The sequence below is a fragment of the Hibiscus syriacus genome, unplaced genomic scaffold (genome assembly GCF_006381635.1).
Source record: "Hibiscus syriacus cultivar Baekdansim isolate YM2019G1 unplaced genomic scaffold, ASM638163v2 tig00000916_pilon, whole genome shotgun sequence".
Taxonomy (NCBI): domain Eukaryota; kingdom Viridiplantae; phylum Streptophyta; class Magnoliopsida; order Malvales; family Malvaceae; genus Hibiscus; species Hibiscus syriacus.
The window spans coordinates 2,639,067-2,662,944 of record NW_024061833.1 but is presented as its reverse complement, the minus strand read 5'-3'; the positions used below and the strand labels follow the sequence as shown (position 1 = coordinate 2,662,944).

Here is a 23,878-nt window from a genome sequence, read left to right as displayed (position 1 = left end):
GGCAAGCTGTCCAATACACCTCTCGTGAAACCATGCCCCTGCTAAGGAATTTGGGACCACTACCAACTGCCATATTATTCACACAATAGGCATGAAACCAATGGTATTTAGGGAATTTTCAAGGGTACTAAACCCCAAAAATTCCCACTATAAATATTTCGTTATACCACCCTAAAAGAGAGGAGAGAAAATACCCTAAAAGTGAGGCTTGGAGAAAGGTGGTTGCAACACATCCTTTTCCACCATCCCCCACTCGACCGTCCTTGGTGCCCTCTATAGCCAGGCTTTACTGGAGCAGCGGCTAGGCCCTCGAGAGGGGTTGGCCACTAGATCAGTCATGGTGGTGGTCTGATGTCACAACACAGCTCTGTTCTAGGAGTTTTTCTTCCTATTGTTTTTCATTTTCATATCATTTAATGGCTTGTATTTAAAGATTATTTTTGGGATAATGTTTGTCACACCATAAACTGTTTTATTTGGTGTTAGAAGTGCTTGAATGATACTTTATTCGATTATTAATGAATGATTAAGTATGTTTTTGTTTAATGTTGTTTTGTTCATTGTTTTAATCTTTTGCCTTGGCACTATAAGAGCTTTTGAAAGATTGTTGGTGCCACGAAAAAACTTTTTTAGTCTTTGTAAGAGCTTTTGAAAGATTGCCATTTTTCTAGGAGTTGGTACATAATATTTGAAAGAGTTAGGTTAGATCTACGTGAACAAGGGAACTAATCCGGGATGGTGATGTTTTAATTTGCCTTAGATATAAGGAGAGGGTTTCATTCGACCAAGAAGGGTAAATGCTTGAGTAGATAGGCTAGAGCTATAGTTTACGCTGAGGGGTATTGCTGCAGCAACAGTTTGACAAACCAAGGGTTCTCGTTCACGTTGGCTAGTATTTTCGTAGCAAAAGTTCTAGGAACACTCTAGTAAATCATGTCGAACAACATAGGCATAGCATACTAAATCATCCTAGACATAGAATAATTTCTTGCCTTAGCGAATCCAACTCAAGTACTCCATTAGAGGTTTGATTATGTGAGGTTTCTCAGAATATATTGAACTAAACATTTTTCTTTGCCTTGACAACATTTATTTGTTTACCTTCTCTTATTTTTCTTTCCACGACAAAACTTTTCTATTCACTTCACTTTACAATTTTTCTTGCCTCGACCATACCTTTTTTCATCTGTTTGCTATTACTTGTTTTTCTTTTGTGAATACTATTAGAAAATAATCTTAGGACTAGTTAGTGACACCTAGTTTTAGTTGTAGTAATCATCAAAGATTCTCACTAATCCCTATAGAGATAATAACTCACCTACTTCTATATTACTTGCTTCGATTGTGTATACTTGCACAAAATTACGTACCACAACATACATTTATACACGCGATCAATGAGCTGATTTCTACATTATTTTTTTTTCTTTCTATGGTGTTTGCATTGGTTTTCCAATAATTAAAGAAGTTAGTTTCTTTAAAAATGTGGGATTAATCTTCGAAGTCTTTGCGACATGTTTTCATAGTGTTTCTAGTATTGTTTGATTCATCTGAGTGGAATCTTGTTGGTAAAAATTAGAACTTTGTTCTCTTAAAGCACGTTGAAATTTTCATTTTTGTCATATGATTTTCCTATTATGTACTACTTTTAGATATCTTCATTAGATTGTTGAGGGCGTATTTATTATTATAAGGTATGGTACTGGATAGATATTTAGACATCAGCCAACAAGGGGTAGTGCCTCCAATGGCACCTTCTTGGGTGGTTGGCGGGTTAACTCAAACTTCCTTGAGTTCTGGAATTTTCTTCCAATGAGATGGTCAGTCCCAGGCTATAGTTAGATCTCGTTTGAGCTCACCTTATGAGAACTCATCAAATTCAATTCCTGGAACTGGGCATCCTAATCTGGGTCCGGTTTCGGGCGATATGAACAGTGCTCTATTGAACGGTGTGGCAAACTCTGAACATAGTGTTGGGGCAAGTTCTTTGGTCACATATGAAAATTCAACATTGTCAGGAGGTCTCCACTTGTAGAGAAGTGTTAGCTTTAATACCGATTCATATATGCGCTTATCAGGATCGCTCATGTCATTCTCTTTCAACAATATAAGCATGTCAGGTTCATTAGTAATTGATGGATCTTCTGTGGGCCAGAAGGGATTTCTTCAAAACCCAAGTGTCCAACAAATGCACCACAGGCAGCTGCAACATACGGCCTCAACTGCTACATCTTTTCTTGCGTCACAAACCGGGCAAGTTTCACTTCCCATGGGTTCACAAGTCCCATGGTCCTTCATGCAAGATCCTAATAATCTATATCAGTTGTAGAAGAAACCTCGATTAGAAATCAAGCAATAAGACATTGTGCAGTAGTAGATATTGCAACAGTTGCTGCAAAGACAATATAGGTTATGCGATAGATAAGGATAATTAGTTAGTATTTTAATATAACACTAACTCTTAGAAAGTTAGATAGATAAGGATAACTACTAAGTAGTTTAGTTTAAATTAAATACTTGTTCTTAACTACTGTATATATTTATTAAACTTGTAACATGTTTTAGATGAATATACGACAGTGAAGTTTTTCACTTTTTCTTACCTTTATCATTTAATTTATTTTGTCACTTAATTCCTTTTACTTCACTTTACATTAGCCCTATTTTCAACATGGTATCAGTTAGGTGACCGATCCTTCACCTAAATCTAGTTGATTCATCAGTTAACCTGATAGGTTCTCACATCTCCCTGTGCCAATTGATTTCCCCACTGAAGCGTTGGAGAAACAACAACAACAATCTCCATTAATGTCCAGTGTTACTGCCATGCTTATTCCTCAACCGCAATAGTGGCAGCAGAGCCGTTGCCCTTAGATCCGGCCGTTGCAGCAGTTGGGTGTGCACTCCCTTTGCTGCCATCTTGGCGATCTAATGCACGGGATCTCCAGACTCTCTGGCCGCAAATAACCCATCCACCTTTCACGCCTAATTTTCTAGGGTTTCCCCAAAACCCTTGGTATTCATCGAGAAACCAATTCGTTGGTAATCAAGGAGCTTTGAACGATGACTTGAGAAGGCTAGATTTTCCAGGTATGGATAATAACAAAAGTCACGTGATCCAGAACCTGATCCTATAACAAAAGCATCAGGAACAAAAGTTCCCTTTGGTTCTTTGCCTCATGATATTCAAATGTCGTAGAAGCCTACTGATGGGAAGTATTCAAAATATCATCAACAACGTGATACTCAAGGAAATTGTGTTATGAATACTGATTTACAAGGAAATTCGTTTACTAAAAAACAAATGGAAGAGTTGCAGCAGTTTTTAGTCAGTTAAACACTCATTCCCAATCAGAACCTGTAGGTGGAATTCCATATGCTACTTTGGCTAATACATCCACCACTCTTACTTGGAATGTGGATTTTGGTGCAAGTGATCATATGACAGGTGATCTTCGGCTCTTTCACAGTTTTCATGTCGACTCGTCTATCTGTCATATTTCGAACAGCTGATGGTTCTCTATTTGGTGTTGTCGGTCATAGGTCTATTCGAATAAATCAGGAAATTTTGTTGTCATTTTCTTTATGTTCCCAATCTCACTTGCAATCTTATCTCCATTAGCAAGTTGTCTGCCGATTTATGATGTACCACGAAATTTAACTCTGAGTTTTGTGAATTTCAGGATTATAGCTCGGGGAAAGTGATTGGCAGTGCTAGGCTTTGTGGGGGTCTTTACCTACTTCCAACAACTTTATTTTCCCACCCATCTACTTCTTTCAATGTTATACACCAATTTCCTTTACTTGAACCTTCAACCGATGTTATGCTATTGCATTTTCAGTTAGGACATCCCAATTTCTTTTATCTTACAAAATTGTTTCCACATTTGTTTGTCAATAAAAGTCCAAAATCTTTTTCTTGTGATATTTGTCTACTTGCTAAACAAACTAAGAGTGTTTATCTACCTTCCCTATATAAACCTTCCAAACCATTTACCATGATCCATAGTGATATTTGGGGACCATATCGGGTCGCATCTTTACATGGGTTTCGGTGGTTTATTTCATTTATTGATGATCACACTCGTACTACCCAGACCTTTCTCATGAAAACCAAATCTAAAGCTTGTGAAATATTTAAATTGTTCCATAAGATGGTTGAAACCCAATTTCAGTGTTTAATCCAAATGTTTCATTCTGACAATGGTAGTGAGTATTTCGCCAATGTTTTGGGTTCTTTCTTTTAGGAAACTAGGATTGTCAATCTCACTTCGTGTGTCAATTATCCTCAACAAAATGGGATTACTGAGCGAAAAAACAAGCATCTTTTTTAGGTTACTCAGTCTCTACTTTTTTCCACAAATGTTCCTAACTATTTTTGGGGGAAGCCCTTTTAACTACCACTTATTTAATTAATCGTCTCCCTAGTAAACCGTTACAATTTAAGTGTCCGAGAGATGTTTTTCTTCAGTTTTTTCCCAATTTTAAACCGATGACTTCATTGTTACCCCTCAGAGTTTTTGGTTGTAATGTGTTCATTCATAACAATGTTCCTTTCATGTCCAAATTAGATCCTCAAGCATTTTGGTGTGTGTTTCTGGGTTATTCATCGACTCAAAAAGGCTTTTGGAGTTATTATCCTCGTACAAAGAAATTCTTTATTACTATGGATGTTACTTTCTTTGAAAAAACACCTTTTTTTCCTTAAAACTGCTATTCAGGGGGAGTCATATAATGAATATCAGTTTGTAGACTCACAACAATTGTCACTTTATTTGCAACCAGCTCTTTTTGATTAACCAGCACCTTCAAACTAGTTAAACCAGTCGAATAAGCCTATAAAATCACTACAGCCAGACCAAACAACACTACCGAACCCAGAAAAAGTATCCTTGTCAAACAAGTCCACCGAAACACATTTATCTCGGCATGATCAACATATCACTTCACCTCAAATTCCTCAATCCGAGTTGCAAATTTATAAGAGATGACAAAAACCTATTTCTAAATCAATCCCTGAACCTAATCCCGAGACTTCTGAATCAAATTTACCTTGATTGTTCTGACGACCGCTAGCCACCTTTCCTTTTTAAGCTTAGGAAATTAATAACGACTAATTAAGGAAACTCTAGAAGCATGCAAAGCCCTAGGATATTTTTCCTTATAAATATTCAGCCGTAGCCGAAAAAAGAAATGAGGCATGAAAGAAGAAGAGAGAATAACTTTACCTAAGGTGTGAGCAAGCAACTGCAGTGTTTTCCCACCGTCTACCCACAAATCTTCCTTGGTGTCCTCCATAGCCAGACGATAGCAGAGCGGTGATCAGGCCTCGAGAGAGGGTGATAACCAAGGCAGACGTGGTGCTGATCAGGATTGCAACGACAGAACCCCCGATTTTGGGAGTCTTTCTTCTTTTGTTCTTAATTCTTATTTTATTTGGGGTTATATTAAATGGTTAAATCTTGGATGATCTTTGATAACACCATGAATGCTTTACTTGGTGTTAAACTTTGTTTTGCCTAAACAATATTTTTATGTTTATGAATGATGAATTATGTTTGCTTATGACTATTTTGCTCATAGTTTAAATATTTTACCTTAACACTGTAAGAGCATTGAGAGATCGCCTGGGGTTTCGGTAAAATATGTCTTGGCATTGTGAGAGCATCGAGAGATAGTCCTTTGTCTAGATAGTGATTCTTAGATTCGAGAGAATTAAGATAGATCAACGTGAGCGAAGGAATGAATCCGGGATGGTGAAGTTCTAACTTGTCTACCTTAGAGATAAGGAGTGAGTTTCAAGCGACTAAAAGGGATAATTGCTAGAGTAGGTTAAGACAACGTCTATAGTTAACACCGAGAGGTATTACCATAGCAACCGTCCAAGAATACCTAGTAATCCTGTCGGGCATCTTAGTAAGGCATAATAATTCATTCAAAACTTAGAATTATTGTTGTCAAGATAGTAGTTTAGCATCAGTGCTCTGTGACACGTCTGAATATGAGAGGTTGTTTGCATTATATTTAAAGCAATACTTGTTTTGTTTTGTTTTATCTGTTTGCATATTTTGTTTGTCTCAACTACATTATTCTGAAATCATTGAATTATTCTTCTTAGTTTATTCGTATTAGTTCTTAGTTCTAATACTTAGTAGGATTTAGTTTGTGACATTAGTTCTAGTTATGGTGAAAATATATTTCTAATCCAATCCATGTGGAGATGATACTCACTCACTACTATATTACTTGCATCGATTGTGTATACTTGCACAAATTTGCTTGCCTTAGCATATATATTTACAAGCGATCAAGTTTTTAGCGCTGTTTTCGGGGAGGGGCAACTGACGAAAATATATTTTCCATAATAAGTTCTTTTTGTCACTTTATATTTATTTAGTCTAACATAGTTTTTATTTTCTTTTATAGGTTTTTATTATTGCATGACATTAAGATCTGCTGGTAAACCTTTGGAACCATTCGACCCCGAAGTTAAGTAATCATTAAGACAAAGGTTGCGTGCCCAAAGAACCAGAGAACATTTGAATCAAATGCAAAACGACATGGGAGATCTATGAGACCCAGATGCAGCGATTAATCTCCAAGTTGCAAGACCAAGAAAGATACGAGATCATTTGAACCCCATTCTCGATGACCTTAATCCTGGCATAGTGGTACCCGAGATACAAGTCACTCATTTCAAACTTAAACAGTGATGTTTAATATGCTGAACTCTATCGGCCAATTTGGAGGTACACCCAATGAAGATGCTAGCCAACATGTATGTGTTTTCCTTGAAGTATGTGATTCATTTCGACAACAAGGAGTACATGAAGATGTGCTCAAACTGAAGCTTTTTCCTTACTCCTTACGTGATAGGGCAAGAGCTTGGCTTAGCGGAATTCCTTCCGGATCAATGGAGTCATGGGCAGATTTATGCAAGAGTTTCCTACTCCGATATAATCCGCCCAATATGAATACACAGCTTCGGAATGACATTGCGAGTTTTCGCCAAGGAGATGATAAATCAATGTACAAATCTTTGGATAGGTATAAAAGTTTACTTCGTAAATGTGTTAACCATAGATTCCACAATTGGACGCAAGTGGTGATGTTTTATAATGGAGTCAACGCACTAACTCGAATGATGCTAGATGCCTCAGCGAATGGCACCTTACTAGACAAATCACCCGAGGAAGCTTTTGACATTCTCGACAGAATAGCAAATAATGACTATCAATTTCCAAGTGGAAGATTGGGAACCGGCAAAAAAACCCATGGAGCATATAAATTAGAGAGTAAATATTCGGTAGCATCTCAACTTTTTGCCATAACCAACATGTTTAAAATTTTGCAACGTCCTAATGAGGTAAGAGAAGTCAAAGCAACCAATAATGTGTGCCTGTTCTTTCATGGCAACCATCATGAGAGCGAATGTTCTGAAAACCATTAGTCAACCAATTTTATGGGCAACTATAATTGGAATAACAATAATCCCTGTTCGAACACGTACAATCCTGGTTGGAGACAGTACCCAAATTTCTCATGGAATAATCAAGGAAGCAACAATCAAACCGCAAATTACAGGCCACAGCAAAATAATTCTGACCATCAACAATAAAGGTATAGCTTCTTCCTCTAACACTCATTCCAATACTAACTCCTTGGAATCATCCTTGCAGGAATTCTTGGCCTCGACAAAAGATTTCATGGCTTCTACGAAGACCTTGACGTACGAACATTATGCAACAATTAAAAATCAAGGAAATTTGTTACAAAGCCAAGCAACACTGTTGCAAAGCCATAGTTCATCTTTCAGAGCGCTGGAGAATCAAGTGGGAGAAATTGCCATGACATTACATTCTCGGCCACATGAAAATCTCCCTAGTGATACTGAAGTCACCAAGCATCATGGGAAGGAGCAATGCATTGTACTAATACTAAGGAGTGAAAAACAAGTCGACCAAGATGATAAGTTTGGGGGAGATCACCTGAACAAGTCTTTCCAAGGCATAACACAACCTGATCAATATGAGAATGCTAAACGATAGCAAGTGCCTGAAGAGAAGGAATTCATGGTCACGGCCAGCGATTCCTCAACACCATCAGCAATAGATATGAGACCTGCACCACCGTTCCCTCAACAGTTGAAGATGTATACTGATGACATCTAGTTCAAGATATTCGTTGATGTTCTCGATCAGTTGTGAATCAATGTGCCCCTACTTGAAGCCATTGAGCAAATGTCTTCCTATGCCAAGTTTCTAAAAGAAATTGTTACAAAAAAAGGAAGGTAGAACGTGTCGCCACGGCAACATAAATCTACTCAGTAGTGAGCAAACTCCAACCAAAGAAAAAAGACCCTGGCAGCTTTGTGATACCATGTTCCATTGGTAATGACTTCATAGGGAGAGCTCTTATTGATTTGGGATCAAGTGTAAACTTGATACCAAAGTCCATATCCATGAAACTAGATGGATATCATGCCCATCCCACATCATTCATCCTACAGCTTGCTGACCGGTCTTATGTGCGACCTGAGGGCAGAATTGAAGACGTTGTAGTAAAGGTGGATAAATTTGTATTTCCTGTTAATTTTCTCATCCTGGATTGCGAAGCCGATGAAAATGCACCAATCATTTGGGACGCCCATTCTTAGCCACCGACAGAATTTTAATAGATTGTGAAAAGGGAGAATTCACCATGAGAGTTAGAGAGCAAAGAGTCACGATCAATGTATTCAACTTTATGAAATACGTGGACGATCCAGAGGAATGCCAATGCATTAAAAAGAATGAAGAAAAGGCAATCCTTGGACGAGGTGAATCCTTAAGGCTTAATGAATACAGTACTTTGTACCATGAACCTACAACCGAGATTCATGAAGTAGAAAACTTTAGCTGAGACGAATTATTTTCAGAAGATGAATCTGACAATTATGGCCCCAACCATAGAAATCTGAGCAATGAACACTCTGAAAGTGATACCAAGGTAAGATGCGAAGGAAAGACAAAGGACCAATTGAGATTTCTTCATAGGTCAGGTATGAAATTTGAACCTTTAGATTATGATTAAGTTAAGTCTCAATAGTCATCTTCACAACATGCACCGAAATTGGAACTTAAAACTTTGCCATCACATTTGAAATATGTTTATCTAGGAGTTGATGAAACCCTACCAGTGATTATTTCAGCCAACCTAACCTCTGAACAGGAGAATAGTTTGTTGAATGTTTTGTCACAACACATGAAAGCTATAGGTTGGACGATGGTAGATTTGAAGGGAATCAGTCCGACCATATGCATGCACAAAATCAATCTCGATGATAGCCACAGTACCTCGATAGAACCCCAAAGACGGCTCAACCCAATCATAAATAAGGTAGTCATGAAGGAAATAATAAAATGGCTGGATGCGAGAGTAATTTATCCTATATCCGATAGTTCATGGGTTAGCCCAGTACATTACGTACCAAAGAAAGATGGTGTGACCATGGTCAAAAGCGAGCATGATGAGTTACTCACCACGAGAATAGTCAAGGGCTGGCACCTATGCATGGACTACATGAAGCTCAATAAAGCCACAAAGAAGGATCATTTTCCCCTCCCTTTTATCGATCAAATATTAGATAGATTAGTGGGAAAAGCATTTTATTGCTTCCTCGATGGATACTCGGGATATAACCAAATTTTCATAGCACTCGAGGACCAAGAAAAGACAACTTTCACATGCCCGTATGGTACCTATGCATTTCGACGAATGTCGTTTGGACTCTGTAATGCCACAGCTACGTTCCAAAGATGCATGAAGGCAATCTTTTCAGATATGGTGAAAGAGTGCATGGAAATATTTATGGACGACTTCTCCGTTTCGGGTGATGACTTTGATCGATGTCTCGACAATTTATCCAAGGTGTTAAAATGATGTGAATAAGCCAACCTAGTACTGAATTGGGAAAATACCATTTTATGGTAACCGAATGAATAATATTGGGTCACAAAATTTCATGCCATGGCATCGAAGTCGACAAAGCCAAGGTGGATGCAATTGCAAATCTATCCCCACCTACTAATGTGCGAGGTATACGCAGTTTCCTTGGACATGCAGGATACTACAGGCGGTTCATAAAAGACTTTTCTCAAATCTCTAAACCCTTATGTCTTTTGCTTCAACAAAATCATCCATTTGAATTTACTAATGATTGTTTGAATGCCTTCACAGATTTGAAGAAAAAGCTTTCGGCAACACCAATTGTTATCCCACCAGACTGGAACGAACCATTTGAGCTCATGTGCGACGCTAGTAACTATGCAGTCAGAGCAGTGCTAGGGTAACGAAAAAGTAAAATTTTCATGTTATCTATTATGCAAGTCGAACTCTTAATGATGCACAAGTGAACTATACCACCACTAAAAAAGAGCTCTCAGCAGTAGTATTTGCATTCGATAAGTTTAGGCCATATCTAATAGGCACTAAGGTAATTGTACACACAGATCACTCAGTCATTAAATTTATGATTAATAAAAAAGATGCAAAGCCTAGACTAATTCGGTGGATATTATTACTGAAAGAATTTGATTTAGAGATCAAGGATAGAAAAGGTATAGAAAATCAAGTGGCAGACCATTTGTCTAGGCTAGATAACAAACCTGATTGTCCTGACATTACAGAAATTAAAGAGGATTTCCCTGATGAGAAAATATTATTTGTCACGGCTGCACCGTGGTATGCTGACATAGTTAATTTTCTTGTTAGTGGTATTGTTCCTCTTGTTTTATCTAGCCAGGGCAAAAGGAAATTTTGACATGATGTGTGACATTACTTCTGGCATGAACCATTTCTATTCAAGAAATGCATAGACCAAATAATCCGAAGATGAATTCTAGAAGAAGAGCAGCAAGATATCCTACGCTAATGCCACTCGTCACCATATGGAGGGCATTTTGGTGGAATAAGTATAGCATCAAAAGTGCTTCAGTTAGGATTTTATTGGCCAACACTTTTCAGAGACGCACATGAATTCTATAAGTCATGTAATATATTCCAATGAACAGGAAACATCTCGAAATGACATGAGATGCCATGGTAAAACATTTTGGAAATCAAACTTTTCGTTGTATGGGGAATAGATTTCATGGGACCGTTTCCAACATCATTCGGAGATATGTACATTCTCTTGGCAGTGGATTACGTATCAAAATGGGTTAAAGCCATTGTAACACCTAAGAACGATTCCAAGACGGTGTTAAAGTTTATGCACAAAAATATATTCACCCGCTTTGAAACACCATGAGCTATCATTAGCGATGAAACACACATTTTGACAATAAATTGACTGCCAAGGCACTGAAAAGATATGGAGTACGACATAGAATTGCTATGGCATATCACCCTCAGAAGAATGGACAAGCCGAAGTGTCTAACCGAGAAATCAAGTAGATCCTTGAGAAAGTGGTCAACCCAAGTCGAAAAGATTGGTCGCCGAAGCTAGATGAAGCGCTATGAGCTTATCGCACAATATTCAAGACACCACTGGGAATGTCCCTATTTAAGCTGGTCTACGGGAAGGAATGTCATTTACCGGTTGAACTTGTACATAAAGCTTATTGGGCCATCAAAAAGATAAACATGGATGCTCAGCTTGCTGGAGAAAGAAGACTCTTGGAGCTGAACGAGATGGATGAATTTAGAGCACATGCATATGAGAATGCCCACCTTTACAAGGAGAAAACAAAATGATGGCATGACAGAAAAATATTGTCGAGGTAATTTTATTCTGGACAACAAGTACTGCTCTATAATTCACGCCTTAAGTTATTCCCAGGCAAGATAAAATCGAGATGATCAGGACCATTCATTGTTCACCAAGTCTATGACAATGGAGCAATTGAAATCCAGAACCAAAATGATGGTTCTATCTTTAAGGTGAACGGACATATACTCAAGGAGTACAAAGGAGCCCCAGTCATGCGTGATAAACCGGCATCGTTGGCACATGATGCCCAAGAGTTTTCTTTACTTAATTAAGCAAATATTCGTTGCCTAGGCAACGAAAATCTAAAATATGTACATAAATAAGTTAAGTTATTTTTTGCTTTAATCCATTTTATTTTATTATTTTCTTCTTTCATATTGTAGGCAAGCAATAAACATGTGGCAACATGGGGAGTTGAAGCATGCATGAAGGAAAAAGGACAAACTAGGGCAAAAGGTTTTGGCGGCAGAGTAAAGGGGGAAAGAAATATTTTCTCCTCCTTTATGTCAAATCACATATTTCTCATTTAATGAGAAATCTTTTCCCCATCATGTAAAGACTAAAATACCCCGAAACCACCCATCACTTTTCAAGAAAAACTACCCACCCACCTCTTCTTCATCGTGTTTCCCTCTTTCTCCATAACCAGAAAAAAAATTTCTTCTTTCTCTGAAAAATACCTCCTCGTCGCCACCACTAAATTCAGCCAAGAAAAATGGTGAGATTAAAACTGGCCCCAGCCCCCAAACAGAGTTTCAAACATTTCCAAACAGTTGAAGCAGAAGTACGCTTCAAAACCATTCAACAACACCAAGTATATTTGAAAGATGATTTATTTTTATAACCGAGGGCGAGGAGCTGTTTGGACCCGAGGTAATGGACATCATAAAGAAGTATACATGAGAGAAGTTTGCTCGAAATCCTAACATCGCATCACCAGCAATGGTGTGGGAGTTCTATGCTCATCTTAATGACCCCTCCAACCACACAGTATATGTTCGAGGAAAACTCATTCGCTTCTCCCCCTCTACACTCAACAAATACTTTAAGTTGGGGAAAGTGGATGACCAGCACAAGAGATGTGTGGCCGAAGAAGATCAAGAAATGTATAGCGGAGTTCTACAGGATTTATGATTTGGGTGGGCCAAGTTCGAAGGGAATGTCTCCACAAGGAAACGAGTAGATTGTCGAGCCCTAAAACCGCACGTAAAATTATAGAACCACTTTCTTAAAGACAAACTTATGCCAACGTCCCACAATACCACTGTCCTCATCAAGCGACTGATGCTCTTGCACTCGATCATATATGGTAGGAAGATCGATGTGGGTGAAATCATCTTTGAGCAGATCCATGACTGTACCAAACTGAACCGCGCCGTGCAGGAAGAAAAAGGTTCTTGAGGAACCATTCGAAGATTTTATCAAACCCAAGGAGGATATTACAAAGAAAAAGGTCCCCGAGTTGAAGAGTTTCAATGATGACGACCCAAAGAAAGGTCTGGAACGGGGTGCAAAATTGGTGTTCGCAGCTATAATGATTGTTGTGGTCACGCACACGCGAGAGACGCGTGAAAAGATCGGACGCCTGGAGAACCACATAAAATTTACTTCGAGTATGCCAAGGCAAGGGACACGCAACTCAATGCCTTCATCAAAGAGTTGCTACCGACCATAATGATCAGACTACCAACCTTTCCCAGTGTTATCCTCAACTACAATGTAAGCAGTAGCACATTTATAAACACGATTGTAGGTTGTCTTTGCTCTAGGTAATCTGTAAAAATTTTAGGAAATAACTTTCTAATTGCTGAGACTTCAAAAAAATATTCTAAGGGTAAAGTAAAAACTCTCTAGTGTTTAAAAACTTGAAAAACTCGAAAAACAAAAAGGGACACTCTTCTGTGCAAAGGCATGAACAAGAAAAACTCCAAAAGAAATTAAGAGTAGACAATGCATATGAGTGAATGAAAGTAGTCACATGATGACTCTGCCCGACTAGCTTAGGGGTGGAAGGTATGCTCCCTTTCACCTAGAGTGTGGAACGGTAGGTGTGATGAGCTGACTCCCCTATAAAAAAAATGTGTGAATAAAGAGAATAGAAGTTGATAAATAACTAATAGTATAAACTAAGCCTGATGAATAGTTTATTGCCTTGACAACCTAGAGGTGCTTACTTTAAGTTTTCTAATTACCTCTATGCATAGACTGGTTACAATCACGCACACACCATAGCAAATGATCCTGACTATGGAAGGGACTTGATTGATATGACTGTCAAACATGTTGAGGCCAAATATTTTTGCTGAGGGCTGAAATCTCAAACCTGATTATGTTCTTGATACTACATTGCCATGACAATTTTGATTTTCTTCTAGCTATTATCCATTGCTTGAGGACAAGCAATAGCTTAAGTTTGGGGGTGTGATAACTCTGTAAAAAGACTCAATTTCTAGTCTTTTCACTTAAGTTATTGCTCATCTAAACAAAGTATGTAGTGCATTTTTAGTTGCATTTAGTTGCATATATGTTATATTAGCCTGTGGTGGATAAGTTTTTTCTTAGGCAAGATTTATTTGGTTTGACTGATGCTGCTGGGGAGAAAGGGTTGTTTTAGTTATGTTTGTGCAGGAATACTATAGAGGAAGAACATTTCAGTCGTGATAATGCAAAGTTACAAAGGTCAACAGAACAGAAGAGAACATGAAGAGCAGAATTATCTCGCCGAGGAAACATTTATCTGAAGAAGTCTGAAGCAGGTGTGGCAAAACCGCCTATGTCACATGCCAGCTGGAAGACCTACTTCACGTGCAAGCAAGCCTTGATTGTACTGACAGCCGCTAGCTGCCTTTCCTTTTTAATCTTGGGAAATTAATAACGGCAAATTAAGGAAACTCCAAAAGCATGCAAAGCCCTAGGAGATTTTTCCTTATAAATATTCAGTCGTAGTCACAAAAAGAAAGGAGGCAAGGAAGAAGAAGAGAAAAGCGTTTTACCTAAGGCATGAGCAAGCAACTGCAGTGCTTTCTCACCATCTACCCACCAATATTCCTTGGTGTCCTCCATAGCCAGACGATAGCAGAGCAGTGATAAGGCCTCGAGAGAGGGTGATCACCAAGGCAGGCATGGTGCTGATCAGGATTATCGCGATAGATCCCCTGGTTTTGGGAGTCGTTCTTCCTTTTTCTTAATTCTTATTTTATTTGGGGTTATATTAAATGGTTAAATCTTGGATGATCTTTGATAACACCATGAATGCTTTACTTAGTGTTAAACTTTGTTTTGCCTAAATAATATTTTTATGTTTATGAATGATGAATTATGTTTGCTTATGTCTATTTTGCTCATAGTTTAAATATTTTGCCTTAACACTATAAGAGCATCGAGAGATCGCCTGGGGTTTCGGTAAAACATGTCTTGGCATTGTGAGAGCATCGAGAGATAGCCTTTTATCTAGATAGTGATTCTTAGATTCGAGATAATTAAGATAGATCAACGTGAACAAAGGAATGAATCCGGGATGGTGAAGTTCTAACTTGTCTACCTTAGAGATAAGGAGTGAGTTTCAAGCGACTAAAAGGGATAATTGCTAGAGTAGGTTAAGACAACGTCTATAGTTAACGCCGAGAGGTATTACCATAGCAACCATCCAAGAATACCTAGTAATCCTGTTGGGCAGCTTAGTGAGGTATAATAATTCATTCAGAACTTAGAATAATTGTTGTCAAGACAGTAGTTTAGCATCAGTGCTCTGTGACACGTCTTAATATAAGAGGTTGTTTGCATTATATTTAAACCAATACTTGTTTAGTTTTGTTTTATATGTTTGCATATTTCCTTTGTCTCGACTACATTATTCTGAAATCATTGAATCATTCTTCTTAGTTTATTCGTATTAGTTCTTAGTTCGAATACTTAGTAGGATTTAGTTTGTGACATTAGTTCTAGTTGTTGTGAAAATATATTTCTAATCCAATCCCAATGGAGATGATACTCACTCACTACTGTATTACTTGCACATATTTGCTTGCCTTAGCATATATATTTACAAGCGATCATCTTCCACACAACATGGACACTTTCATTACCCGAAACCAAATGAGAATCCTTTGGAGAATGAAGAAGGTAATCAGAGTTTTTCCACTGAATTAAATGTTTTAATTGATGATAATGACTTGTCAATTACTCAAAAGAAAGGTGTAAGAAAATGCAAAAATTATCCAATTGAGAGATTTGTTGCATATGGAAAGTTGACGCCTTGTTTTAATAACTTTACAACAAGTGTAGATAGCATTATTGTTCCAGATACGGTGGAAGAAGCATTAAAAGATCCCAAGTAAAAAGAGGCAGTAGAAGAGGAATTAAAAGCACTAGAAAACAATAATACTTGGATTATAGTTGATCTTCCGAAAGATAAAAAACAGTCAGCTGCAAATGGGTATTCACGGTAAAATACAAAGCTGATGGTAACATTGAAAGATATAAGGTGAGATTAGTGGCGAAAGGATTTACTCAATCTATTGGAGTTGATTTTCATGAAACGTTTGCTCCGGTAGCAAAACTAAACACTATGAAAGCGTTATTGTCATTAGCAGTTAATGAGAATTGGGTGCTTCATCAGTTAGACATCAAAAATGTATTTCTAAATAGAAACTTGGATGAGGAAGTATATATGTGAATTCCACCGGGTGTGAAGAGTAATACATGAAAAGCATGTAGATTACTAAAGTCCTTGTATGGACTTAAGCAATCTCCAAGAGTTTGGTTTGACAGATTTACAAAGGTGATTATTCAGGATGGTTACAAGCAATGTCAGTCTGATCACACTTTATTTGTCAAAACAGCTTCAAACAACAAAAAGAAAATTTTGATTGTCTACTTGGGAACTTTACGGTATTTTTTAGGCATGGAGGTTGCAAGGTCAAAAGAAGGAATAGTGATCAATCAAAGGAAATATATTCTTGATCTACTATCAGAAACTGGAATGAGGGGATGTAAGCCAGCACAAACATCCATGGAAGCAAATCTTAAGTTAAGGAGAGAAGAATTGGGAAGTGTTGTGAACAAAGAACAGAATCAAAGGCTAGTAGGTAAACTAATTTATTTATTACTTACTAGACCTGATATTGCGTTCCATGTCAGTATAGTGAGTCAATAAATGAATGATCCAAGAGAATAACATTTAGAGAATGTGAATAGAATTCTAAGATACTTGAAAATGAAACCAGGACATGGGTTAATTTTTAGAAAGAGTGATGATAGTACAGTAAGAATTTTTTCGGATTCAAGATGGGCAGGTGAATTAACGGATAGAAGATCTACAACTAGTTATTGTTCATTTGTTTGGGGAAATATGGTTACTTGGAGAAGTAAAAAACAGGCGGTGGTGCCTCGAAGTAGTGCAGAAATGGAGTTTAGAGCAATGGCACTTGGAATTTGCGAAGGAATTTGGCTTCAAAGAATGTTAACTGAGTTAGGGTTATGTGCCAACAAATAGTTTGAACTTTAAAGTGACAGTAAATCTGCAATAAGTATTGCAAAGAATCCAGTTCATCATGACTGAATGAAGCATGTGGAGATTGATAGACATTTCATCTCTGAAAAGGTGAATGGTGGAACGGTGAAACTCAATTATGTTTCAACGAAGACTCAGTTAGCATATATTCTCACCAAAGCACTTCCAAGAATTACCTTTGTTGAGATTATATCCAAGTTAGGTCTTTTCAACATTTACTCCCCAACTTGAGGGGGAGTTTAGGTTATGTGGTAGATAAGGATAATTAGTTAGTATTTTAATATAACACTAACTCTTAGAAATTTAGATAGATAAGGATAAATACTAAGTAGCTTAGTTTAAATTAAATGCTTGTTCTCACCTAATGTATTTATTTATTAAACTTGTAACATGTTTTAGATGAATATACGATAGTGAAGTTTTTCACTTTTCCCTACCTTTGTCATTTAATTTATTTTGTCACTTAATTCCTTTTACTTCACTTTACATTAGCCCTATTTTCAACCGACAGGATTCCAGGAAGCTGCAAGCTCAAAACCCCAATTACAAGCTTTGATCCAGGCAATAGTAAAATATTTCACAGCAAATGCAGTTGAGGCAGCAATTGTAACAACAGGGCATACAGCTAGTAGCTGGAATGAAGCGTCCCTTTGATGGTGGTGTATGCGCTCGCCGGCTAATGCAATACCTCTATCACCAACAGAAAAGGCCACCTGTGAGTTTATGTTTCTTTTTCTCTACATTTTGTGGTAAAATATCTTGAATTTCAATTGGTTTCATTTAACGGTTTCACTTCTTTTGAAGATTGCATTTTTTATGGAAATATGTATACTTGGTTAACTTGTTACAGTCATGAACTTATCCTTCCCCTCTTTTTTGTGTGTAGAAATCTACTATGTACTTCAATGAATGCTCAATTATATTTTTGTTACCAACTTGACATCAACTCATTTTCAACTTGGTAATTTGATGAGAATCTTGTTGTCTCTTTGATTTTGTAGGATAATACTTTTGCATACTGGAGGAAATTTGTTACAGAGTATTATTCTCCTCGTGCAAAGAAAAGATGTTGTTTGTCATTGTATGAAAATGTTGTGAGTCATGCACTTGGTTTTTTCCCTCAAGCAGCTATGGTTGGTATTTATGCTTCTTTTTTCCTCTAGTTTGTAACATATGAAATTATCTTTTTATCATGAAGTGTAGGCCTTTTTATCAAATTGTTTGCACTGGTTTGGTATCTTGCATGCATTCTTCTACACGAATAATACTATCCATCATTTTGGTTCTGGATTTTTAGCTCAGCCATATACCAGTAGAATTCTGATTTTCTTTATGTAAATTTCAAGATGCTTGGCATTGTGATATTTATAGGTCTAAATCTGGAATGGGGTTTGGTAAGAGATTCTGAGCCTTTACTTTGTTTTAGAGAATATATTTCTTAGTTGATTTTGGTAGGAATTACATTTTAGAAGTACGATAAGAGAAAAATATTGTCATTTTATGTTTGGTATATCTGTCGGAAATTCATTTCTTTCTTTTCATTGATTTTATTTTTCTATCTCAATCACACTTCTGGGATAATAGTTCACTTCTCATATTGACATATTGGATGGTAGAGATAAGTAAAATTTCTTGAATTTTTAGGGTTATGGGTTTCCCAATATTATTTTGCTAGCTTAAAGCTTTCCTTAAATAAGGTCTATCATTTTTTGTTTTCTCAATTAGACAAGATATTATATACCATGCTTGTGGCTTCAATCTAACTTTTACACTTCATAAGTCATTCATAGTCACCCTTGCTTCTTGGCATCTGATCACATGATTTTAACCAAGTAAATGCGCTCATGTTTACAGAAGCAACTTTTGAAGTACTCCCCAGATTTAATGAAATCAAATTTGGTAGTGGAGTGGTTGATGAGCTTTTGTTTTTGGACTTGCCTTATGAGTGTAGATTCTCTTCTGGAATAATGATGCTGGAGTATGGAAAAGTAGTCCAAGAGAGTGTTTATGAGCAACTTCGTGTTGTTCGTGAGGGGCAGTTCCGCATCATATTTGTAGACACTCATTTTTTTCGGATCTTAAAAATATTATTTTTATTATTATTATTATTATTATTATTATTATTTAGTATTTCTAATTACAATTAATTTACATTACAGGCCCTCAACCCAAGGCCTAACTAAGGCCAACCAACAGACCACAAAAGAGACCCCAAATTACAAGCAAGAAGACTCAACTCGAATCCACTCAGCAACCAACCCGCCCAGCATCCGACCCGGATCCAGACCCGACCCAAGATCCGACCCGGCCCCTAGGGTATCTGAAAACTAACCCTAGGGGTATGATGCTGCTGTTGCTGCCTGTCATTGTTTCTGCTGCCGTCGAACTGTTCCCGCCTGCACTAATCCATCATACAGTGACCGAATCAATCAGAAACCATCAATAACCCAAAAAAAAAGAAAAAATCACAAGTCAAGGGGAAAGCTATCAGAAGCCATTACCATAAAAAAAGAGAAAATACAAAGAGAAATATTCGGGGTTAGAGATGAAAAAAAACAAAAAAACAACAAATAGATTTGAACCAAAAAAAGAAGAAAAAAATATTACCTTTTGGTCTTCGACGACGGTAGTTCCGGTGTCGAACGACGAATCCGAACGATGATAAGGTGTGTGGCAGTGAGCAAAACAACATATCTTAGTGGTGGCCCCATCGGACAGTGGGTTTAGCGGTGACGTAAGGTAAACCTTTCGATTTCCTTTTTTAGATCTAGGCGTGTGGGAGCATTTTTAGGCCGAAAAAGGTTCATATTTACGGAGTTGATAGTGAAAGGAACCTTTTGGGATCATTTGATCCCTCTGGCCACCGTAAGCCGTCGTGGCTATTACCGATGAACGACGGCTTCCTTTACCCAACGAGAGGAAAGTTGAGAGCGTTTCGATCTCTCTTTCACTTTCTCTATTTTCAGAAACGGGGCAAATAAGGGAGATGAGAGAACAGACCTCGGTTTTGGCCTTAAATACCCTGTATAGAACGACATCATTCTAAAAGGGGCTTTTCCTTGTTTTCTGGTTAGGGGATAATAACACCCTAGGTCCCTCACTATTGTAACCTATTTATTTCGGCCATGAAATGAAATGGGTTATTATTATGTTTGATCCTTTTTATTTTGCATGCGTTTTATTTTAGCCATTGTATTGTTATAATATTATTTATTTTGTTTTATTTATATGTTCATTCCTCATTAGAGATTATTACTTCTGATTTGGCCATATTATTTTACGTGTGTTTATTTTGGTCACTGTAAATTATGTATTTTTAATTATTTCGATATTTATCATGTAATTTTGGATATTTATATTTTTGACCTAAATGTATGGGTTTATTACATTTTCAATGTTTGTAATGTGTTGTGTTTATAGTATGTGTTGTATTATTTATTTTATTTGTTTTTTAGGCATTATCTTTCTGGTTTTAATATTTAATCCCTTTTGTTTGTTATCTTATTTTCAGTGTTTCTAATATGTTGTGTTTTTATTATAAACATTTTATTTCACATGATTCCAATCGCATTTTATCCCTATTGTATTACCTTAATTATTAATATTATTCAAATTATTTTCAAGAACGTCATTTGTAGAACAGGCATGGAAAGCACTGCTTGGTCGAAGTAGTGTAATCCAATAAGACGTTCGAACAAAATGTAAACTTGAAATAAATTGATTTTACTTTATTAATTAATTCATTTTTATTATTCTATTTTAATACAATGCTTGTCTCGCTAAATATCAACTTATTCTATCTTATACAAATGTTGATGAGCAATTTATATTCGATTTGTGTTTTTTAATCAAGGAGGGAATATTCTTTTAAACAAAGACATAGATGAATTAGCTTTTCCGATGGAGGATTGCTAATCCCGATATTTCTTTTCAAATTAAAGAATTTTCCATAATAAATTAATCAAATTTAAATATATGGATCATAATTTTACTTTACATTCGATTTATAAGTTCCACCACCATTACGATAACATGTAAGCGATCCAGTACCAATTTTTGGGCGTTGTGGGAATACTAATCCTTCCCTCACGTGTAACCGACTTCCGGACTCGTTAAGTCAAGTTTTTGGTAAACGCAAATCAATTTTTGTCTTAAAAATGATTTTTCCTTAAAATTGTTTTAAAATACGTTTTTAGATATTCGACCTACCTAGCATAAAATTCGATGGTGACTCATTTTCAATTTAATTCATAAATCCCCAATTTTTCAAATAAAAGTCATAATTGTTATTTTTTAAATAATACATAATTGTTTTCTAAAAGATGGTTATGACAGTTGTGCGACTCCACTGACCTTTTTTTTAGAGAGTTAGGCTATAAGTCACTTACACATTGTCGTTGAGGTGGAAATTATGAGTTCTAGTCTTTAGTTAACTTATGATCCATTTATTAAAGTTTTTAATTTCTCCATTTTTAATTGTCATACTAACATTTTAATTTTTACTTTCAGCTTTGTCCGAGTTTGTGTTGAGAGTTTTTATTTGTTCATCTTTTGAGTCAAAGGTTTGTATGTTCCTCCTCACACACATCACGTGCATTTGCATGACATAAGCTCTAGACCTGAGCTTCGATCCAAATAAGTTGGGGTGCATGCTTTACTCTCGTAAGAATTTATTCTTCGTATGAGTTTTAGCAAATACCCACAAGATACATACCTTATACCTTCGTAGGGCTTTATTCCTTATATAGGTATAAGGCAGTGAATCCCCTCGAATTGAACTCGTTTTGTTCAAAACATATAATGGGTGAGGATCGAGGGATTGGCAGCCCAAAGGGGCACCGACATCAAGGACAATTCGAGTATCATTTTCCTGTTAGAGCCGAAACCATGCATATAGTGAACCGTAGAATGGTTACCCTAGGTATAGCTATATCGAACCTTTTCCCGTCAGTAAGTACCCAAAATAAGTGTACACAAAGGAGGAGAATTTCTAAACCCTTACATTTTTCTTTAAGATTCGTAGAATATATTTATTCTTTTTGAATAAAAGCATGTGAATTAGATACCATGCGATTAGGATTATTTTCTTGAAATATATCATTGTGGGTAGAAAACATGTATGGGTAGGATTACTATCTAATAAAAGTATGCTCCGGTAGATATCATGATTGGGTAGGTGTTATGTTTACCTGTAGATAACATTTTTTAACTCTATTGATTATCTTGCTTGTACTAACTCGTTTCTCTCTTTTTTTGTGTTACTAACTCGTTTTTCTCTTTTGTTTGTGTTATTTTTCATCATTCTTTGCATTACATTTCATTGACATAACATAATGTGAAAGTGTTGATCCGCAAGGAAATATTCATGAGAAAATCTTCACAAGAATAGATAATAGTTTTCAATCAAGCAGTTACGTACACAGACATGCACCGAAGGCTAAAAGAAGTTCAGAATACAAGAATGAGACTTGCTCGAAGATCGTGCAGCATTCAAGACTAAAATGATGATCCAAGGAGTAATTCAACAGTGGAGTCTTATCTACAATCATGTCATCACTCACTGACTTCAGTACCGTTGGGGTATTAATAGAGTTAGGTTACAGAATGCTTGAGGGGCATCATTTTCAAGGAAGAAGATCTGAGACAAAGTAGTGATCCACTCCAGACTCAATATCTAAATGAAAGTATGTCTATAAAATGGATTGTCTTGTAATGTGAAGCCTTTTATTTCTGATGAAAATTGTTCTATGATATTCACCGTTGGGATCAATATTTTTTCATTTGTATTTGCATCATTGTATTCTGCATGACATTCATTTAAGCATTTTTACATGCATTAATTATATCTTGTGGGGGACTTTGAGGAAGCGCTTCTAACTGTGAAACTGCATTCACACAGTACTGAGAATGAAAGCTAAATTTGAGAAACTGAAGAAAGAGTTGGAAGAGAATTTGCGAAGGATGCAAAAAGAGTGGGAAGCTAAAATAGAGAAGAAGTAAAAGGCCACTGTGGATCGTATCTTGCAAAACCAAAAAGACCTAGTTGACCAAAAGGTAGCAAAATTGGCTGAGCTCAACCAAGAAAGAGGCAAAGAGAATATTTCCTCAACCAGAAGAACCTCCGAACATGTGATGGCCCATGCTAATCAACCGATACTCATTTCACCCCACAAGCTTCCAAGCCATCAAGTAAGTTTCTCTGCCACTAAAACTCATACAACTGTGATAGATCATCGGGATAATTCTACTGATTACAATAGATCATATCATAATTAGATGAAAAGAGCCAACAATGAGATCCTAGAGAATTTGAAAAAATGGTGCAGAGAGACATTCAAGGGAATGAGATGACAAAGCTCTCACAATAAGATGGATGCAACAAAACTAGTCTTGGTTCCTAACTTGGTACTTCCGTCCAAATTCAAGATGCCCAAATTTGAGAAGTACAAATTCAAAATTAGTTTTCAAAAGATGACTTGATACACCAACAACGATCATATGTTAATCCACTGCTTCTAAGACAATTTGATTGGACTCCCTTCTAAGTGGTATAATCAACTAAGTCGTTCTCAAGTCTGCTCCTGGAAGGATTTGGCTAGTGTCTTTCTGGGCCA

At 36.8% G+C, this 23,878-nt stretch overlaps 1 long non-coding RNA gene across 1 annotated transcript in view; it reads right to left on the bottom strand.

Moving 5' to 3' along the window:
- Window positions 1-18,435: 18,435 nt before the first annotated feature.
- Window positions 18,436-23,878, bottom strand: part of LOC120118133 — a 30,406-nt gene continuing 24,963 nt past the window's right edge. Inside the window, exon 4 of the long non-coding RNA XR_005515718.1 lies at window positions 18,436-18,447. This is a non-coding gene — a long non-coding RNA (uncharacterized LOC120118133). The remainder of the gene's footprint in view (window positions 18,448-23,878) is intronic.